General features: G+C 40.3%; 1 non-coding gene across 1 annotated transcript; it reads left to right on the forward strand.

The window, feature by feature from the left end:
* Positions 1-1,553: 1,553 nt before the first annotated feature.
* Trnac-gca (transfer RNA cysteine (anticodon GCA)) lies at positions 1,554-1,625 on the forward strand. The gene has a single exon. It is a non-coding gene; the product is annotated as a tRNA-Cys (tRNA).
* The last annotated feature ends 7,335 nt before the right edge of the window (positions 1,626-8,960 follow it).

An 8,960-nucleotide genomic window follows, 5' to 3' on the forward strand; every position in this document is an offset into this window, starting at 1 on the left:
TGTTTAGGATCCTTTAGATTGATTAGGACCCTCTGCAAAAGTGATCTGTTTTAAAAGCGGTTGTTACGCATCAGCTGACTTTCCGCAACCTCTGACGTTAGTTGCGTCATGGAAGGCATAAAAAGGAGGGTGTCATACTTTCACACTTGTAAAGGATGACTTTTCAGCCGATCATAGGGCAATCCTTGTGAATTATTTAATCAAAAAAAGAATGACTACAGAGCAGATGAGCCCTCATGAAGGATATGTCACATTAAACAAGGCAATGTTATGGTGGGCCTACACGAGAAACGTTTTGTCACAAAGTTTGCCTAACAATTTCGGAAATGTTTGGTATTTGACAAACAATTCTTCTCTGAGCCGCCTACACGTGAAACCACGTGAAACTTCGATTTCTAATCAGATGAACTTGCAAGTGATCGTATCATTTCCCAATGGGTCTTGAGTTCATTCAATATTTCTGTTATGCACAAGTTGATTGGTACATTGAAAAGTGGGAAGACTGAGGAATAAAATTAAAAAGAAACACCTTTGGGCGCTATCATGATAAGAAAGTTTCACTTTCCAACATCGTACTTTTTCGCCAATCTCCTTTTGTGCGATTACTAGCAGAGTACGTGTCGAAATATGACAACCATAGTATATAGGCCAAAGGTCACGTCAGATACGTAAGCACATAAATATAGTGAGAGCATAAAACATGATTAAGACAATTTGGATATATGTATACAGGTAACACTACACATGGCATTGACCAAAAGATGTTCAGTTTACAGGAACAAATAAGGACCCGCCCACAAGTACAGACGCCATTTGACAGGTAAGGTGATGGTCATGGGCGGCATTTAGGTAATGGGTCAGTGGGTGGGACTCGATCCGGTCAGATCTGGCTGGAAGGCTAAGTAAAAATTTGCTCAACTGCGAGTTGAAATATGTTACCATGTAAACAACGTCTACGTATTTCCTACGAATATAAGAGACCGATTTCAAGTGATCATTTCTAATGTTTATCATTATCAGGCCAATATAATGTACACTTTTTATTGCTGTTCTTGCGTATGCTCTAAAGAGCGACTTGAACTGTAGCAAGCTGTCTTTTCAAGAGTTGCTTCAAAAATAATCTTCCATGACATGACGCACCAAAGCAAAAGTGCATATGCATTGTCAGGCCGGTGGGAAAGAAGACAAAATCGTTTGCCACTACATTATCGAGAAAACAATTAGGAAGTAATTAGGTCATGATTAACGCAGATCTTAGACATGTTTTCTACGCTCTCGCTTTACATATGAATTCTTTAGTCCTAGGATATGCAGATAATGAATTGAAGAGGACTGAGGGAGTCCTCATATGGATGCGATTGAAATGAGAGGAGATAGGGCATTTATTTATTCTGCTGGCTTGCTGTCTTGTTCACTTGCTTGGGCCAGAAGCGAAATCTGGCGTGCTCGTTTGACGTCGTCGAACACGACGCTGTCCATGTGTGGGAAGACAACAGGCCGAAGTTATGCATTGAAATCTTTGATAAATCTCTTCATCGGTACATCCTCACGGTGGGGATATAGCTCAGTGGTAGAGCAATCGGCTGCAGTCCGATAGGTCCATGGTTCAACTCCGTGTGTCCCCTAGCTGATGATTGTTTTCAATTTTATGTTGAGGTATATTGCTCTTTTTGGTTGCCCTTTCGTGTGAAAGAGCAAACGTGTGAAAGCGATACTTTTGAGTCCCTCTTCCATAGAACTAGTCACCCCAAATTTTTGATCGGCTTTGTTCACACATGAAGGCAAAGATGTCGAGAAAGATTCCTCAAGAAGCGACCTCCCCACTATAAGGCAAGAAACCTTGAAATTCGGTTTTTAATGTAGTTTGTTTTTCTAGTGATTCTACCCTTGGGCATGAAATTCATCTCCAACTGCAGTATTTACCCCTGGATGAGGATAAATTGAACCGTTTTGAGGCCATCTGAGAACAGGTTCTGTTTGGAACGGTGCTAAATTGAGCCTGAGGCTGAGTTGTTCACCACTTTCTTTGCGACTCTTTCAGGTCCCTCTCAGAATGCCTTTGCTGTCCCATGGTGTTAGGACCTTAAAGTATTTGCAGATAACCTAAGCTCTAAATATTAGTTGCTATGCTATCAACAGATCCCAAGGAAGACATTTTTCCGTTTGCCATTGACGTGCAAGAGTAACAAGTATGATTCGTTTGTCCATGTGTTGTCCACAGATTAGTCTTGTCCTAAGATCTAGTCCAGGAACATTTTGGCTACATCTCGGATTCTTCATGTACACTCAGCGTCAAAAGTCTTCAGCCCCCAGCAAATTATTATGATTTGCCTTCATAGCCTTAGAACAGTTCAGTGAAACACTTGTCGAATTAAATATGTTTTTTAAGACTGTCAAGGAACAACGCTTATGCAAACTCTCAGCCGGATAGTTTAAAACGTATAAACCATACATACGTATGTTCAGTGTAAGAAGTATCATAGGCGGGTGATCGATCAGTTGATGTCTGATCTCCCCGAGGATCGTCTGTGCGCTGATCAACCCCTTTTCACAAATACTGGAGTCGACCTATTTGGACCTTTCCAAGTGGTACGTGGCCGAAGCACAGTGGAACGCCATGGTGTGGGGTTCACCTGTCTGTCGTCGCGGGCAGTACATCTAGAAGTGGTCTTCGACAAATCAACAGATTCATTCACCCAAGCCCTGAAACGGTTTATGGCCCGCAGAGGTCAAGTTAACGTCATGAGGTCCGACAACGGCACCAATTTTGTTGGAGCCGAGCGCGAGCTTCGGGGTGTTGGGGTGTTCTTCATGACCTTAAACAAGATAAAATTCGTGGCGAATTACAAACGAAACATATCGAGTGGGTTTTCAATCTTTTTTTAAAACTTTTCCCCCTGGTCTCTTTGAAAGGAGCAATTGTTACGGAAGAAGACGCTGGAAACAAATCCAGTACATAGCGGACTTGTTCTGGAATCGTTGGAGACGCGAAAACCTGTCTAGTCTTCTTCAGTTCCAAAAATGGACCAAGACTCAAAGGTATGTCCAAGTCGGCGATCTCGTCCTGGTAGTGCAGGAAAACGTATCCCGGTACCGATGGCCATTAGCATGAGTCCTTGAGGTGTTTCCGAGTCCAGATCAAAGGGTTTGACGAGTGCACCTGAAGACTGCATCGGGGGAAGGAAGAACTTGGAAGGATTTCATAATGTGTAGCTGGATCCTTGACAATTGACTCCAAGAATCCAATTAACGGGGTCGGTGTGAAGGCAGATAATTGCCGATTTTATTCAATCTGATTTTAGCCGCCCCATTGGTACACTCACCTGAGCAAAGAGCTTAGAGTCATGTGTACTTAGTTGTGCTGTGATTGGGGATTGGAAAGAGGCCATTTTAACTCTTGCCTTGATTATGGCTTTGGATCTGTCGGTGTGTTAATTTTATGATGATTATTAATTCTATCCTTGCTTATAAGTATGTCCTTTGCTTTTAATAGAAACCGTCAAAAGGGAACGTCATTGGTGTTGCATCTTTGATAGACGCGTATACAGTAGACAACCAGATAGAATTCAAGGAACACGCAGAGGGTGTTCTTTATAGTAGCTCTCAATGAAAAGGCTAGCTATGACAATGGACATATCAAGACAGTTTGAGCAGAATTATCGGTAGTGTCAGAATAGAGTAGTATTGTTTTTTACACGTTCGTACTCACGTAAACCTTATGCTCCGTTTATGATCCCACCCCCTTCTTGCATTGCCAAATTAAATGTTAACATTTGTTCGATTAAGGGTACATTTTTTATTGGTCAGTTTGTAATGGGTAGACAAAGTGACTTGGAAGCTACTTATCTAAGGTATATTAACTTTGGAAAATGAAAGCCTTTCTAGATAGAATCTTTGATCTACCTTCTCTTTTGGCTTCACAATATCGTTCCTGTTAACGTTGCAATCATTTCCCCGATTCCCTGATAAATCTTTGAGGACTCTAGTAATCCTTGAAGAACATTCAAGGTCTTATTTAGGTTTTGCTTCAATTAAAGCAAATAAAAGTGAACACATGAAGAGATTTGTCACTTCAAAGTATGTGCAAGTTTGAGGTCCTTGGCTTCAAAAAGGCACCATGACGTTGGAAAAAGAGGCCAAAAAAAGAGCTGTCCGATTGATTATTGGGCTCTCGGGGTGGTAGGAACTAAAACTCAGAGCCATAGACCTCACAACACTACCTGGAACAAGAGAACGAGAACGAGAAAATGCCATTCAAGTGATCAAAATAATCAAATCATTTTTGGATCATTTGAAATCAGAACATCTTCACACACCAATCAATCGCTCGCGAAATCGAGGCCAAACCCAAGCAAACAAGGCCAATGTCCAAATCAAGATTGAACGTTGGGGGGAATTTGTTTATAACACGATCAATTCATGTATGAAATCTGAGTATATCTGAGCAAGAACTTCTCCAATCGTTCTCGAGTTCTTCTGGATCCAAGTCAGGTGGAACTCCCTCAATTCCTGGTTTGATCATTCGTATTAGCCAAGACTCATCAAACCGTTCGCAACCAATGATCGTGCTTCTCCCTTTACGCAAATCTTCTAAATAATCATAACTTGATTCCTGAGGATTAAATACAATTTACAGCACCTTAAGATGCCATTTTCATGCCATTTTGAATGCATCATCCATGATTTAATAATGATGGGAAAAAAAAAACATTATGCTCGACGAATCCGAACAAAGTGATTTTGTGGATTCATTTAATCAAAGAACAAAAAGCCTTGCCTGGCTATTTCAAGTACTAATAATAATTCAAAATACGACGACACTCCATCTACAGAATACACGAAATGAATTGACCAGCTGAAATCAAGGGATAAAATACACTTTATCCAATAGCCATGTTCAAATTAGCACTATTTAAGGGCTATTTCACTATTTCAAGGGCAAAGTTTGATTTAGGGCCACCTTCAAACGCACGGTGACAAGCATGCAGCCTATGGCAATGATTTTATTCAAGAACTCGCATTTAACGTCTCTTGGCCATTTCCTAATTGATTAAAGCCACAAAATAATGTACAATTTGAAATGAGTTACCACACATGCATCATTTATTTTGAGCTCACATCAGAATGAGCCATCACAGAAGGAACCTACACAAGGGACATTGCGTGATGGACTTGAGGCCGAGGAACCTTCCAAATCAGCAACCTAGTCTGATCCGAGACTTGGATTAGAATGGCCATTTTTTGATCCACCGAGCACATTGGCCTTGAGAGCAACTTCATTGGCCACGTGCTGTTCCCAAAATGCACATGGACTAGTATGTTAAGGTTTAGACTTGATATTTTGAAATCTGGACGACGGATTCTTTTCCAGGGAGACTGATTCGATTGGTCTGGACAGTGATATACAGATTCAAAAAAGATACCCCCTAAAGGTTTCCTACATAACGGTACACAAAACTAAAGGTCAAGCTAGCCCTCTTGTGGTAAACACCTAGCTTCTGGGTACTGGAGAGTATATGGCGCTTAAAGCGAAATTCATTTAACCTACAAAGTTGCAGAAAATTCCACTAACATGTCAGCGAAATATTAAGTTCCTCCACGACTCAAGAAATAATATTGTTCATTTATGTGGCTTAAACACAAGACTGGATGGTGATCTTTCAATGCCAGAGGTTTTGCGAAATGTGGATGAACCACTCTCCAGTTACCCTTCTTTTCCATATTAACCTAAATCAAAATACCGTAGTTTCAAGGACACTACAGGAAATTGTAGCAATCGATGAACAAAACAGGACTATTAACCGTGTATATTGTATAAAATCATAAATAGAGTGGTATTTGAGAGCGTATAAGTTTTGAGCCAGTTGTTTGATCAAGCAAAAATTTGAAATACTTGATTGTGGCGACCTGAGGTTGGTCAAATTTGCAAAAAGTGCTCTCGGTTTTGAAATATCCAGTGACTTAACAAGCAAGCTTCATTTCCGAAAACTGAACATCACAATAATGCAACGACTGGCCATCCTTGGTCGCCTGAGCCAGACAGTGCCTAAACACAAGTTAAAATCAGTAGTCCATGGACTAATAATATCAAGCTTAAGGTACGGCCTGGCAGTGTATGGTACGTGCCGAATACGCAACGACGATCCGAAAACGGAGGGCATGGTGCAACTCCAGATCACCCTGAACCGAGTTATGCGCTTTCTGCTGGGCAAGACTTGGGCCAACATGATTTCTGTCGAGGACCTAATAAAAGACAGTGGCATTCCATCAATAAATCACATTACCGCGGAGGTTCTCCTCCTTGAAACATTCAAAGCGATGTCGCGAAATATCCCCTTCATATCCGATAAATTAGTGCCCGTACATCGAGAACTGGGAATGCAAACGCGACAAGCAGGAGCTACCGTCCTTACTCGACCTCACCCAACGAAAACGTCCAGCAACGCGTTTGAGTTAAAAGCATCTTCAATTTGGAACTCCATGCCAGAAGAGGCAAGGAGGGAACCAGACCCAGCCATGTTCAAGAAAAAAATGAAATGTTTTGTAAAAACTTTGCCAAATTAATTCTAACGACAATTTTTGTAATTAAAAGTGTACTAACACTTAAGAAAAAATATACATACATACATACATACATACATACTTACCCAATGGGTCTTCCAGCCATTAATTTTGATAATTTTATTGATGTCAGTCCATATTTAGAAGAGTGTCTAAACGCCCTACAATTGACGGTAATTGACGGTAAAAAGGTATGGGAATGGCTCAATCAGAAGTTCCGAACATACTCTTAGGATTCTCACGCAATTCATAGTAGATCATTCAACGACTCTCGGTCAACAATAGTAATTATGAGCACCCGTTTCATACTCAACCCAACATGATCAGGCCGATCATCTAAAGCTGAATGCTACCCTTCCTTTTGCGACTCTTGGTCATGACATGGCGTAAACATAACTATAAAATAAAATATGATGTATAGACATGGTACAAAGGTTGTTGATAAAACAAGAAAAATGCCTTTCTACTTCTTACTCCTTCAAACCAGTCCTCCAAAATAATGGAAAGTTCGATGAGCATATCCAGTTGAAGGTGGTAAAGCTTTTCAAATGTGTGTTGGACTATATCGCACGTTTAAGTCCAGAGATAGCATCACGATGCTAACTCTGTACAAGTCGATTGTCCAGCCACATCTTGAATATGCCTCACCCATTTGGGCTCCAATGAGTTCAGCAGGTTTGCAAAAGATCGAACAAGTCCAAAGATGTTTTACTAGGAACATTGAAGATATGACAGAGCTCTCGTATTGGGAGAGGTTAGAAAGGTTGGGATTGTACAGTGTTCAGAGAAGGTACGAAAGGTGTCTGATACTGTACGTTTTCAAAAGCATTCATGAGCTTTGTCCCCACCCAGGATTTAGGGTCAATTGTAGTGACCGTAGAGGCTTAATGTGCGTTTTGAGAGCACCTTCAAGCCTTCGAGAATCCAGGCTAGTTAAAACAATGAAGTCCACCTCTCTTCTTTCTCTGTCTCCTTCATTGTTCAATTTGCTGCCCTCAAATATTCGTAGGGTTTATGTAGGGGTTGATCCAGTAGAAAGATTTAAGTCAGACTTGGACAAGTTTTTGACTAAAATTCCGGATCAACCTTATATTCAAGGATTAGCTAGATCAGCCAACTCCAATTCGTTGGTCGATCAAATAATATATATATATAAATAAAAGTCAAGTAAAATAAATAATCTTCTCGTCTTGAACTGCGGGGATTCTAATTCCGGTAGCGGTAAGGAAGTCCAAACAAAAAAAACAAAAAAAAACTGATGTGAATTTTTTGCATGTCTATTTATTTATGCCTGCATACAGAGAGATAATAAAGAAAAGATCAAGCGATGAAATAATGGTTTGATATCACTTCTAGGTAGACACAAATAAATCAGTATTTCATTTCTCAAACAGTGATGCGCCCTGGAAAAAAAATCGAAAAAAATGCCCTGACGGCACTTTTTATTAGTCGAGGAGCAACCTACCAACTCTCTGTAGGAGGGTTGATCAGCTTGGTAATATGTATATTTACTTGTCCACTTCTCTTTATTTTGATAAAGAAAGGTCATAAAGCCAAGGTCAAATCATGATATGCCCTGTTTCCTTTTTTAACCAAGTCAAAGAGCTTAATTTTCAAGTCATCTTTAAGCTTTGAGTATAACTAGAGGGCTTCAAGTATAACCATTGCGAATCTGGGTATGGACAGTTGTTGCAGCTCCCATTGGTCCTTTTCATTGAGCGGAGGTAGCGCCCTCTACCTCGTCTAGGTGCGGACAAACAAACATAGAAACGAGAGAATACGCTCTTAAATACCAGACTTTTTTAAGGGATTGCTGAATGAACTATTTATTGCCCAAGGTATTGCGACACAAGTAATAAGTCACCAGCCCTTCAAAGGGAGCTTTCAATGCCCCTAGGGGCAGAATTCCGAACAATCATGACATGTAAAAAGACTTAGAGAGGAATTTGCATATTGTATGATTGATAACACGCGATCATATTCATATATTCATGTATTATGCAATCATGGTTTTCAACGAAGTAGCAATAGATGAGGCCTAGTTTCATAAGTTTTTGAGGACTAACTTTAAAAGTATTGCTCTTGCTGAACTTTAATGTTTAAAGGTTGTCACGAAATGTCGGTGGTGTGCTACAGGCATAAAATATATTGCTCCCGATTTATTCTTATTTGGACGCCAAGAATGTTCGTAATTTTACCCTTATAATTTCATTTCGTATTTTCGTTCGTTCATTTTTGTATTTTCGTGTTTCTACCTTTGTATGTCGCCATCTGGAAGAGGAAAATTGGAACTATCAATTTGCTGCCTATTAATTAATGGCCAAGGAAGCATCAGCCAAGCCAAAGTGGAACTGGGTCAAGGACAAAGAAGTCCACACTATCTTTCATCTACCCAATTT

Source organism: Tigriopus californicus, chromosome 12, assembly GCF_007210705.1.
Source record: "Tigriopus californicus strain San Diego chromosome 12, Tcal_SD_v2.1, whole genome shotgun sequence".
In the NCBI taxonomy this organism is placed as follows: domain Eukaryota; kingdom Metazoa; phylum Arthropoda; class Copepoda; order Harpacticoida; family Harpacticidae; genus Tigriopus; species Tigriopus californicus.